At 43.8% G+C, this 12,143-nt stretch overlaps 1 protein-coding gene across 3 annotated transcripts in view; it reads right to left on the bottom strand.

Annotated features, from left to right (window-relative positions):
- LOC110495947 (alpha-1,6-mannosylglycoprotein 6-beta-N-acetylglucosaminyltransferase A) overlaps nt 1-12,143 on the bottom strand; it is a 120,584-nt gene that overhangs the window by 69,671 nt on the left and 38,770 nt on the right. The window lies entirely within an intron of this gene.

The following is a 12,143-nucleotide window of genomic DNA, read 5'->3' as shown; positions in this document are numbered from 1 at the left end:
CTGTCTGAAAGGCTGTCACCATGCCCATCATCATGAACGGAGGATTGGAGAGAGGACAGGAATAGTGGGGTGGGGGGAGAAGAGAGACGAGGCCAGACGAGACAGCCGGTGTGAAGGTAACCTTGAAGGGATACTTTGGGAGACAGAGACAGATGAACTTGTGGATACCATGTGTGTCCAGTATGAAGGAAGTTCGAGGCAGTTTCTCGAGCCAATGCTAACTAGCAATAGCACAATGACTGGAAGTCTATGGGTATCTACTAGCATCTAGGGCCTCATTGCCAAAATCCAGAAGTATCTCTTTAATGACTGGCCTGTCTGAGAGGTGGACCAGATTGCCCCGTCATCAATTCAAGGCTGATACTCTCTCACAGTCTGAGGGAAACTTAGCTTGGACCGACAAGAGGATATTGCCATTGGGTCTGTGGCTTGGCCACGAGTGGATTACCGGTATCAGCACTGGCATTTAAACAAATCCGATATCAATAAGAGAACCTTTGCAGACTACGTGTTTTGGACAAAAATCCCAAGGTTCCTGTTAAAAATCTCTTAACAGTCACTACCTGTTCTGTGATCATTTGTTCTGAAGTAAGAAGCAAAGCATCGGCACAGAATGGAGAGAAAACAAGAGGCAGGCTTTTTACCATTTGCGACCCATGGTGAGCTTGCCAATAACAAAGACGCAGACAGAGTGACAAAATCTTGCATCCAAAAGGCTTGTACAGAGCCAAACATTACACAATACATCCCTTTGTTCTATCTATAGCGATTGAGCAGTCCCAGATTCATTATTAAACCTTCAGGACCGGCTCGCCTCAAACTCTGAGTTCTGACAAGACCCGCAGTGTTTGGGCTAAAGATTAGACTAAAACTCTACAGCGCATAGACCAATGAGAATTATTCCTTCTGCACCGAGTAGCAATCACTAAGAAACAAAAGAGATTTCAGTGAGAGAGAAGAAAATGTATCAGAATTCTAATGAACAGAATGTCATGTGATCGCTGCACGCAAAGCTATTCTATACGACCACGTCAGGAGTGTGTTTGTGTGTATCTGTTACTGAGGGGATCTCAGGCTGATAACAGAGTATGTTATCTCTTCTCCAGGAAGAACCAAAAAAAATCACAGATTAAAATGTGTTTAATGCACACAGCGCTTTGGCTTAATAACCCTAGATGTAAAGAGCTCATGCTGCCCTCGTCTATTTTAATAGCCTTGTTATTTTCATACTTGCCATGAGTACACAATATATAATACACAGCATAGGGGTGGATGCAGTAAACAATGGTGATAGACAAATGAGAACGCTCCGGGGTGAAGTTCCACCTAGGTACAGATCTAGGATGAGCTTCCTCAAACTTAACATTAAACATTATGTGGTAAATGCCAAACTGACCCGAGATCAGCAGCTAGCGGATACTTCAACCTACACCAATGAGAACCAAATAAGAAGAGGGACATTCACTGCTATTCACCAACTTCCAGCGGGTCCAAGCACCTAAAGATGCCTTTGAGAGATCCTGTTTCAGTCATAATCTGCTAAAAGAAGCCTTTGAACGAGATGAGACAGTCAATCAGCGTGTTTGAGGGGATCCGTTTGAAGGAGGCGCTGAATCAATCATCACATAATGAGTAAGCCCGAGCAGTGATTCTGCGCAGTCCAACTGCAATGGAATCCAACATGCACAATGCAACACCTGAGCCAGTGTGTGTGACATTGCAGGCTATGCGTTTTTGCTTGCACCCATTTATTGATTGCATTTCGTATCTGATGCGTGTATTTCTGTATTCTGTAGTGCTAATTTGTAAAAGAGACCAGGGTATCAATATGACTCCCTGTTAAAACAAAGGTGAAATAAATGCAGATATGGACAACGGTCGTGTGGTCATGAGACGGCTAGCCTGAGACGAAAGGGCCTCTGGTTTAGCCATGGTTTCCCGGGGGGGCAACAGGAGGAGGAGAACAATAGGGGGAGGCAGACAGATTATTATTGAACTATTTTCTATCATAGCCTTTCGAACAAAGGCCTCGCACTGGACGAAGGGGAGAGTAGCGGACCTCATGCTGAGCCCATCAGCCTGTGTCCCCACACACACACACACACGTCTCCCTCCTCCTCTGGACAAGACGAGATGAGACCAGCTGATATGAGCTGAGACTGGCTGAGATCTAACCAGAGTGTCAGAGTCAAAACATGGCTTCTTAAATCGCTGCTGCTTTAATCAAGCAGAAAGAGCTGCCTGTCGCCAAGTGGCAGGCTAAATATAGCCGCATTATAATCAAATGTCAGAGAGGTGGTATTTAAACCTAACAAGAGAGCTCTCCACATGCTGTGCCTTCTTCACAGAGCATCTTTAAGCCCGATGAGCATCTTTAGTCTGATGAACCACACAACGGGTGTTTAGGATTTAGATTGACATGCTGCACTGTGGTCACGGCAACTGCAACGCTTGCATAATAGTACTCTGTGGAACATGCAGCGTAAAAGAGGGGGGGGGGGGGGGGGGGGCAGACAATGCAAATAGTCCAGGTAGCCATTTGATTACCTGTTCAGGATTCTTATGGCCTGGGGGTAAAAACTGTTGAGGAGCCTTTTTGTCTTAGACTTGGCACTCCGGTACTGCTTGCAATGCGGTAGTAGAGAGAACAGTCTATGACTGGGGGGGGCTGGGGTCTTTGACAATTGTTAGGGCCTTCCTCTGACACCGCCTGGTGTAGGCAGCTTAGCCCCAGTGATGTACTGGGCCGTGCGCACTACCCTCTGTAGTGCCTTGCGGTCGGAGGCTGAGCAATTGCCGTTCCGGGCAGTGATGTTGCAGCTGTAGAACCTTTTGAGGATCTGAGGACCCATGCCAAATCTTTTCAGACTCCTGAGGGGGAATAGGCTTTGTCCTGCCCTCTTTACAACTGTCTTGGTGTGTTTGGACCATTCTAGTTTGTTGGTGATGCGGACACCAAGGAACTTGAAGCTCTCAACCCTGCTCCACTACAGCCCCGTCGATGAGAATGGGGGCGTGCTCGGTCCTCCTTTTCCTGTAGTCCACAGGTATTGGTTACGTTGAGGGATAGGTTGTTATTCTGGTGCCACCCGGCCAGGTCTCTGACCTCCTCCCTATAGGCTGTCTCGTCGTTGTCGGTGATCAGGCCTACCACTGTTGTGTCGTCTGCAATCTTCTGATAATGCGAGCCAATAAGCCCTCCGAGAGCCTAAGCAACCCTCTACTTGACAGGTAGAGAGAACTAAGGCGGTGATGGTGGAGAGATGACACATTTAGCAGCATTGCATAAGACCACTTCCACTGAATGAAGGAAACATGAGGGTGCTACTCAATGACACAGTACCACTGGAGATCTTTGAGGAGGAGTTCTATGGTTTGCCAGTACAAAATGTCATCCGATCAGAGTTGGAGTTGCAAAAATTCATTCCATTATACCCTTGCTCGAAATCCAGATGGAACTATTAACAGATGATATAAGATCCAGACAATCACAAAATACAATTCTGGAATTTTACAAGCCTAAATCAGAAAGGAAGGCAGCTACTAGCAGTAGTAGTGCTGTATATCCAAGGTAGAAAGAGGAAGGAGGCATTTTCTCTCCATTGTCATTGTGCTTCTCTGTTGATCATAAAGCTAAACCCAGGTTTAGCTTGGGTTAACCCGAAATGGACTTTGGACTAAATACATCAGGCTCAAGTTACACCCTCTCCTCTTCCTCAGCCCCCCTTCAATCTCAATCCTTTCCTCACAGTCCTGCGCTCATCATCACCCACCTTCCGACATTTTAGCTTTCTGGACGCATTACGTAAGGAAGAAGCATCATGGAGGGCCCTGGTCAAAAGTAGTGCACTATAAAGGAAATATGGTGCAATTTCAGACTCAACCATGGTCCAACTCCATAATGGCAAGATATAAAAAATATATTTTCCGCGCTTTGCATCTCTCTCACCGCTTCTGTTCCATCAAGACCACAGCTCCTCAGCCAACTTTGGGTGTACTTTTCCCTGCGAGTGACGAGCAAAGACATTTTTGAACACCTCATCAATTAAGCAAGAGGCAGCTAATGGAGAGTGCCCTCTCAGCCACAGAACAGCTATAGGCTCTCAGTGGGGTGACAGGAGGAGAGGGGCTGTGTGTGTGTGTGAGAGTGAGTGAGTGTGAGTGAGTGTGAGTGAGTGTGAGAGTGTGAGAGTGTGAGAGTGTGAGCGTGTGAGAGTGTGAGAGTGTGAGTGAGTGAGTGAGAGTGAGTGAGAGAGAACACACTTGTTTTCCTACATTATCAGGACGCCAATCTGCTAAAAATTCACATAATGCCTTGACAATTGTAGGACTCTTTTTGTTGTTGAATTTGGTCAAATTATATTTAAATGTTTAGGTTTAGGTTTTTGGGGTTAAGGTTAGGGTTTTGGGGGTTTAAGGTAAGAGTTAGGTCTAGGGGTGAGGAGGAAAAAAAGTGGAATTCCACAAAAATAAGGCTGTGTGGACTTTGAGGGGATGTTTTGGAAGCGGAGAAGCTGGATGATGACCATAATCAGGGGTGATTTTCCAGGGAGGAAAAATATACACACAGACAAACCTGGAGCGAAACTGCCAGCGTGGGTGTTGTTGATTGACTCTAGTCTAGAAAGGTCTTTATTCTCTACAGCACTTCACAACAGTGTAAGAACATAACAACATGCCTGTTCTAGTGTGTGTGTGTGTGTGTGGTGTGTGGTGTGTGTGTGTCTGTGTCCATGTGTGTGTGTGTGTCCGTTCTCGGCTACAGGCTCTCACCAGGGCTTGGTTTCCCAAAAGCATCTTAAGGCTAAGTTCAGTGACCTCAATGGTTCTAACGACGAACTTAGCCTTGAGCTCAATGGTTCTAATGATTACCTTAGGCTTAAGATAATTTTGGGAAACCAGGACCAGAACTTCAGTCTCACAGCAGCGTAAATAACAACAGTTCCCTGAGTGCCTGTGGCAGCCAAAAGCCTTGATTTATCATTTCATCATCTCCCAAGCATGACTAATGTTCCCCGGATCCAAATTAATTAAGAAGAGCTATGTAATATTTACTAATGAGACAAAGCCGCAACGGAGGGAAGAAACCATTGTGAGAGTAACATTTCTGAGAATTCAGGTAGTCAGGGACTGGGCTTTGAATAGCATTTGAATAACATTGACTCTGTACTGGCACCCCCAGTATATATATATATATATCCTTGTTATTTTATTGCGTTACTTTTTATTTTATCTTTTACTTTTTTCTTAACTATATTTCTTGAACTGCATTGTTGGTTAAGAGCTTGTAAGTAAGCATTTCACGGTAAGGTGTTGTAACCTGTTGTATTCTGCGTATGTGACAAATAAAATGTGATTTTAAATGTTCATTCCTCATTCAAAGGGCTTCAATGTGCTGTGTGGGTTAAAGTCGCCTCTAGATGCTGCATTTCTTCCACTAATGGTTAACAGGGCCTAAAATTAACACCATCCACCTGCGGGTAGATTTTGGCATTGACGGGTGCTCAGGGCGAGCATTTCACTCGTATTTGTGAATGCAAATAGTCAAGAATTATCACATTTATAGTCAAATAAATGCTGCAGTAGCTGTTTTCAAAGTATTTCTGCCTTGTCGTTTCATAGCTGGTAAATTAATCACACAAAGTCAAAGAACTACGTATCCTATATAGCTTACTCTACTTTGCGCTACAACATCGCCTAGCTGGGGTGTTGAATTTTTTGAAGCACTGCGCCCATCCATAAAAGTCTGTCTAATTTACTTGAAACTAAAGTCTGCTGAAGTGAGACTTTGTCCTTGGGTTTCTTGGCTATTTACATTGTTTTGTTCACAAGCTAGGTTGTTTTTCTATGTTGGAATTTCAACTACTAGGAAAGAGAAGAAAACGCTTCTACTAGTCAGAATCAAATCTCAAAAGGCACAAACAGGACTTAAGTCTGCACTACAACGGTAACCTTAAAAGTGGAGGTGGACATGTTTGTCTCCTCTGTGATACACTATAAAGTGCCTTGCGAAAGTATTCGGCCCCCTTGAACTTTGCGACCTTTTGCCACATTTCAGGCTTCAAACATAAAGATATAAAACTGTATTTTTTTGTGAAGTATCAACAACAAGTGGGACACAATCATGAAGTGGAACGACATTTATTGGATATTTCAAACTTTTTTAACAAATCAAAAACTGAAAAATTGGGCGTGCAAAATTATTCAGCCCCCTTAAGTTAATACTTTGTAGCGCCACCTTTTGCTGCGATTACAGCTGTAAGTCGCTTGGGGTATGTCTCTATCAGTTTTGCACATCGAGAGACTGACATTTTTTCCCATTCCTCCTTGCAAAACAGCTCGAGCTCAGTGAGGTTGGATGGAGAGCATTTGTGAACAGCAGTTTTCAGTTCTTTCCACAGATTCTCGATTGGATTCAGGTCTGGACTTTGACTTGGCCATTCTAACACCTGGATATGTTTATTTTTGAACCATTCCATTGTAGATTTTGCTTTATGTTTTGGATCATTGTCTTGTTGGAAGACAAATCTCCGTCCCAGTCTCAGGTCTTTTGCAGACTCCATCAGGTTTTCTTCCAGAATGGTCCTGTATTTGGCTCCATCCATCTTCCCATCAATTTTAACCATCTTCCCTGTCCCTGCTGAAGAAAAGCAGGCCCAAACCATGATGCTGCCACCACCATGTTTGACAGTGGGGATGGTGTGTTCAGCTGTGTTGCTTTTACGCCAAACATAACGTTTTGCATTGTTGCCAAAAAGTTCAATTTTGGTTTCATCTGACCAGAGCACCTTCTTCCACATGTTTGGTGTGTCTCCCAGGTGGCTTGTGGCAAACTTTAAACAACACTTTTTATGGATATCTTTAAGAAATGGCTTTCTTCTTGCCACTCTTCAATAAAGGCCAGATTTGTGCAATATACGACTGATTGTTGTCCTATGGACAGAGTCTCCCACCTCAGCTGTAGATCCATGCAGTTCATCCAGAGTGATCATGGGCCTCTTGGCTGCATCTCTGATCAGTCTTCTCCTTGTATGAGCGAAAGTTTAGAGGGACGGCCAGGTCTTGGTAGATTTGCAGTGGTCTGATACTCCTTCCATTTCAATATTATCGCTTGCACAGTGCTCCTTGGGATGTTTAAAGCTTGGGAAATCTTTTTGTATCCAAATCCGGCTTTAAACTTCTTCACAACAGTATCTCGGACCTGCCTGGTGTGTTCCTTGTTCTTCATGATGCTCTCTGCGCTTTTAACGGACCTCTGAGACTATCACAGTGCAGGTGCATTTATACGGAGACTTGATTACACACAGGTGGATTGTATTTATCATCATTAGTCATTTAGGTCAACATTGGATCATTCAGAGATCCTCACTGAACTTCTGGAGAGAGTTTGCTGCACTGAAAGTAAAGGGGCTGAATAATTTTGCACGCCCAATTTTTCAGTTTTTGATTTGTTAAAAAAGTTTGAAATATCCAATAAATGTCGTTCCACTTCATGATTGTGTCCCACTTGTTGTTGATTCTTCACAAAAAAATACAGTTTTATATCTTTATGTTTGAAGCCTGAAATGTGGCAAAAGGTTGCAAAGTTCAAGGGGGCCGAATACTTTCGCAAGGCACTGTATGTATGTATGTATGTATGTATGTATGTATGTATGTATATATACATATACATATACATATACATACACCATATTAGTTACGTCTTACTAGTAATATATTTATTGTTTTTGAAACATTACAAAGCATTACATTACAAAGCATGCTAATCAATTTTTGTATGTTTTGTTGTACTTTTTTTGCCCCAGTGGCTGGTGGACCAAAAAGTACATTTTATGCCCTGATGGTTGGGATTGGGGGAGGAGAAGCTGATCCTAGATCTGTACATAGAGGAAACGCCAGAGTGCAATGTGCAAGAACAGGTGTACCCATTCGCGCTCCCATTCATTTAAACCTAGGCCTATGTTTCCAAAGGTCGTTCTGTAACATCAGCATCATAAACTACCTTTCCCCTAGAATCACCATAAACGACCTTATTTGCACAGAGGCAAAAGAGAGGTTTTACATTTACAGCTCTAGTGTTTTGCTGGCGGCGACTTTGTGCCTTCACACCCTAAACTGATTTAATGTATATAGACCATAAAATATCAGAACTGTGATGGAGAACACATGACTGTTTGTACTTCTATGGGATAAAATGTCTCTCCTAGGTACAGATCAAGGATCAGCTTCCCTCCCCCCAATCCTAACCTTAACCTTTAGCAGGAAAATGCTAAACTGACAAAAGATCAGCATCTAAGTGCAACTTCACCCTACACCCAGCAACACTAGCTAGCACCAATATGACTAGCCTGTAGTCAAATGTCTCATACTGTAGCTACAATATTTGCATAGCATTATCCATGCAGGAAAACATTGGTCCTTCCCAAGGCTGCATGATAATATGTTACTGTGTGTACAGCCAGCATGAAACAATCATGCCTTGTTACTGACTGTAGAGGGATCGGGCTATCTTAAGTGTATCCTCTATTATGATTCCTGTCAACAAAAACATCAGCACATTCTCTAAGACCTGATTCAATCACTAAACCGAGGTTAGACTAGCCAGGTCCCAGATCTGTTTGTGTGGTCTTGCCAATTCCTATGGTCATTGTCACTTGAACTGAGAGCACAAGATCTGGGACCAAGCTAGGGTTGTTGGAGAGTGCATTGATGAATTAAGAAAAATAGTCAAATCTACCACCGCGAACCAGAGTAGAAACAGATGCGACCGCCTCAACAACAACACATGCTGTACAAATGTAGGGCCCCAGATGAGGCTAAAGTTGATCCTCTGAATGTATACAGAGCCACTGTTAGTTCTAACAAAACCCAAATATCTGTTTTAGAAAGGGGGGAGTTAATACAGAGCAGCGCTCTGTTTACCGCCCCCCTGAATACGGCTGCCTCGTTCAGTACGGCTCAAACAGTCGAACACAAGCCAGCGGAGGAGAGAAAAAGAGACAGAAAGGGAGAGGAGTGAAACTGAGTGGCGCACATGGCCTGGCTGCTGGAGCCAGCCAGCCAGCCAGCTAGCCATCCCATCCAATCCAGGCCTTGATCAGGCAGGGCACTGCAGAACACGTTTTCGAGGCATGATACAGTATCCTCCTTTGTGAGCTATGCAAGTGGCCACATTTCTCAACCTCTCGCAGTTTGTTTACATTTAGATCCTCATCCGCACTCCATATGAATAAGTGTCTATGGGGAGACCTCCAATAATTGCTCTAAAAAAAGTGAGCTAGACAGGGGAAGAAAACATTGCATGTTGTACTGCAAATGGTTTGCTAAATCTGCACTGATGCAAAGCAGAGGCCTTCCCGGGCCGTAACCCCAATGTCACCCTATTCCCTATATAGTGCACTACTTTTGACCTGGGCCCGCAGTAGTGCACTATGTAGAGAAAAGGGTGCCATTTGGGACACACCCCCATGAGTTGTTTCCAACTGGATCTGTTAGCAGCCTGTTCCAGGAAAAGCCTAGAAACGTTCAGCAGTGCACTCAAAAACATGCTAGAATGTTTTCCATTATGCTGTCATGCAGGTGGAACACAGAGCAGGTTTTATCTCACTTCCAGAGGAGATAAGGAAATTCAAAAGCTCATGGAAGCGATTCAGAATACAAATGTCCTTTCTGGCTCCTAAGATAGCAATCTTGCTTTGTAGTGGGGCAATTTATTCAAAAAGCAAGACTATCTAGCCTACTCCTTGTTCAAAAGCCTTTTCTCTTGCCTACCTCTGCGTGGTGTCGGTTACCCAGTACCGATGCCTGTACATTTCACTGTGCAATTGCCAAACCAATTTGACTAAAACCCAACTGCAGTGAAAGCTTGGAAATGTCAGTGCTGTTCTCTGCGAGTGGCCCTGAGCAGGGTGGCAGACGAGGTGTGATGGCACCGAGGCATCCGTCCTTATTCACAAGCTGGTGAGAGGGCGGTGGTGCATGTAACAGAGGTGGTTCGATGAACCACGCTGGTGTGATGAGTAACTTTGTTTGCAATTTGGATGAGACTGGAAGCCTAGGCTTTACCTCAGAGAGATGACACGTTTGCAGGAGACCCGGGTTTGAACCCAACCAGACACACACCCACCAGTCAGTTCCTGAGCCTGACCCTCTCAACACGGCTTGCCAGACATGTTCCTGCCAAATCCTCCAAATGTCAGCCCGTGTAGCATGTCGTACTGTGTATTAATGGAAAGGAGGTCAGGTGTTACAGTGAAGAAGTGCCTCTCACAATGTCAGTCTGTCAAGGTAGTCAATGCGCCAAGCTATGAAGTGTTTTCTGATGCACACACGACACACACGCTCAAATGTGCACGAGGTCAGAGTCTCAAACAGGAACTCAAAACATACAATAAACAATCCATATCCGCATGATCTTTTTTTTCTCCCAAGCTGGCATAGCAGTCAGACGTCCTTTGTCCTCATCTTGCCCAGTATATACACATATATACATATACATACACCTTTCTTCACATATCTTTTATATATTTTCTTTTACAAAAACTCAACTTCAAAACACTCTCCTGCAACCCGCCTCAGCCACCAATTGTGCAAGTTCTCCCACTTAAAAAGATGAGTGAGGCCTGTAATTTTCATCATAGGTACACTTCAAATATGACAGACAAAATGAGAAGAAAAAAATCCAGAAAATCACATTGTAGGATTTTTTATGAATTTATTTGCAAATTATGGTGGAAAATAAGTATTTGGTCAATAACAAAAGTTTCTCAATACTTTGTTATATACCCTTTGTTGGCAATGACAAAGGTCAAACGTTTTCTGTAAATCTTCACAAAATTTTCACACACTGTTGCTGGTATTTTGGCCCATTCCTCCATGCAGATCTCCTCTAGAGCAGTGATGTTTTGGGGCTGTGGCTGGGCAACACGGACTTTCAACTCCCTCCAAAGATTTTCTATGGGATTGAGATCTAGAGACTGGCTAGACCACTCCAGGACCTTGAAATGCTTCTTACGAAGCCACTCCTTCATTGCCCGGGCAAAGTGTTTGGGATCATTGTCATGCTGAAAGACCCAGCCACGTTTCATCTTCAATGCCCTTGCTGATGATAGGCTTTGTTACTTTGGTCCCAGCTCTCTGCAGGTCATTCACTAGGTCCCCCCGTGTGGTTCTGGGATTTTTGCTCACCGTTCTTGTGATCATTTTGACCCCACGGGGTGAGATCTTGCGTGGAGCCCCAGATCGAGGGAGAATATCAGTGGTCTTGTATGTCTTCCATTTCCTAATAATTGCTCCCACAGTTGATTTCTTCAAATAATGCTGCTTACCTATTGCAGATTCAGTCTTCCCAGCCTGGTGTAGGTCTACAATTTTGTTTCTGGTGTCCTTTGACAGCTCTTTGGTCTTGGCCATAGAGGAGTTTGGAGTGTGACTGTTTGAGCTTGTGGACAGGTGTCTTTTATACTGATAACAAGTTCAAACAGGCGTCATTAATACAGGTAACGAGTGGAGGACAGAGGAACCTCTTGAAGAAGTTACAGGTCTGTGAGAGCCAGAAATCTTGCTTGTTTGACCAAATACTTATTTTCCACCATAATTTGCAAATAAATTCATTAAAAATCCTACAATGTGATTTTCTGGATTTTTTTTTCTCATTTTGTCTGTCATAGTTGAAGTGTACCTATGATGAAAATTACAGGCCTCTCATCTTTTTAAGTGGGAGAACTTGCACAATTGGTGGCTGACTAAATACTTTTTTGCCCCACTGTATATATTATTTACCTCAAATTTGAAATCCACAATAGAAGTTAGCCAGAAACTAACCAGAAGCTAGCCAGAAGCTAACCAGTTTACTGGCTAACGTTAGTATTCAGCTAAACACTGCTTGTGGTCATCAGCTATCCTTTAGCTCAAAAATCTATCGGCAGTTTTCTACAACGCGACTCAGACCAGAACATACCGGACCTATTTCTCTCTCCATATCCCCGGATTTCAACCGCAAGCTCTGGAGATTTACACCTGGATCTCGCAGCTAGCTAGCTGATATCCGTGTGACTATTGGCTTACGTCTGATCCCGGAGCAAACATCAATTATTCCGGAGCTAGCCAGCTGAAGAGTTCCATCAGCCTCTCCTGGGCTACAA

This window comes from Oncorhynchus mykiss, chromosome 18 (assembly GCF_013265735.2).
Source record: "Oncorhynchus mykiss isolate Arlee chromosome 18, USDA_OmykA_1.1, whole genome shotgun sequence".
Classification (NCBI taxonomy): domain Eukaryota; kingdom Metazoa; phylum Chordata; class Actinopteri; order Salmoniformes; family Salmonidae; genus Oncorhynchus; species Oncorhynchus mykiss.
This window is presented reverse-complemented; position numbering and strand designations above follow the sequence as displayed.